The sequence below is a fragment of the Poecilia latipinna genome, unplaced genomic scaffold (assembly GCF_001443285.1).
Source record: "Poecilia latipinna isolate Pla-1442-1.1 unplaced genomic scaffold, P_latipinna-1.0 Scaffold9042, whole genome shotgun sequence".
NCBI classification, from domain to species: Eukaryota; Metazoa; Chordata; class Actinopteri; order Cyprinodontiformes; family Poeciliidae; genus Poecilia; species Poecilia latipinna.
The window spans coordinates 1-1,040 of record NW_015121658.1 but is presented as its reverse complement, the minus strand read 5'-3'; the positions used below and the strand labels follow the sequence as shown (position 1 = coordinate 1,040).

Genomic DNA, 1,040 nt, shown 5'->3' with positions numbered 1-1,040 from the left:
TAATTGTTTTCCAGTTATTTGGTTGAAAATTGAGATTTGAATCCTTTTCTTCCTGCTCTGCAGAGGCTCGGCCAGTTCCTCCTGATTCATCTTCCTCTGGAAGAAAAGCTACGATCTTCAGCAAAGCTTCTGTGCTGCTCCTCCTCTTCTGCTCTTCATCATCAACCACCTCCTCATCCTCCTTCTGACTCTGAGCATTCTGGGTAACATGGATTCAAAACCTTCTGGATCTTCTTCAGCTGGTTCTTTATAAAAAGGACCAAGTTTGGCTCCAGCTCCTGAAAAGGAATCCCAGATGAAGACAAATCAGACTGGATCAGAACATCAGGTCCATGTTGGACAGACTGAAGATCCTGGATCTAAAAAGAGCAGCAGGAAGTCGACTGAACAGAACTGATGTACAGACCGTAAATATGGAGTCCAGCTGTGTTTGGTGCTGCTGTGCAGACGGACCGTTGGGAACCTCTGAGCTCTGCTGGTTCACTCTGTGGAGGAACAATTTATTAAAAAAACACAACAATGCAGACGTCTTTTAAATTTAATACATTTAAATATGATAAATGTTCAATATTTTTATTTATTTGTCAACCAAGAAAATGGTATTTTAGAGAATTGTTGTTAAACTTGTTTTAAGTCAGAATACGGTTTAATTTTTCTCTTTCTGATTTTAGCTCCACAAATGTTTCTGCTTTTGGTTGACATTTTGCTCTTGTTGGTTAAAGTCTAACTGAGGATCTGACTTCAGGTCTGGGTGGGATTTCCATCCTGCTGCCTGGTTGATCCTCAGGGACAAACAACTGGGCTCAGGTTCTGGATCAGAACTTGGTCTTTGGTGGATGATGGGAGAGAAAAGAACATTTTAGGTCCACATTTGTTTTGGTTCCAACCTCCATTGGAACCTGTATCCTGGTTTTAAACAAGAGAAAACCTTTCATCCATTCACAACCAGGGCAGATTTTGTTTCATCTTTCATTCATCAATTTGATCCAAATTCCAGGTTTTGAACTCTGATCAGATTTAGTTGTTAATTAATTCATTTT

At 39.9% G+C, this 1,040-nt stretch overlaps 1 long non-coding RNA gene across 1 annotated transcript; it reads right to left on the bottom strand.

The window, feature by feature from the left end:
* On the bottom strand, nucleotides 1-1,034 carry LOC106944396 (uncharacterized). Its single transcript, XR_001424266.1, has 2 exons — nucleotides 407-1,034; nucleotides 1-278 (listed from the first exon to the last, which is right to left on the bottom strand). It is a non-coding gene; the product is annotated as an uncharacterized LOC106944396 (long non-coding RNA).
* Nucleotides 1,035-1,040: the final 6 nt, after the last annotated feature.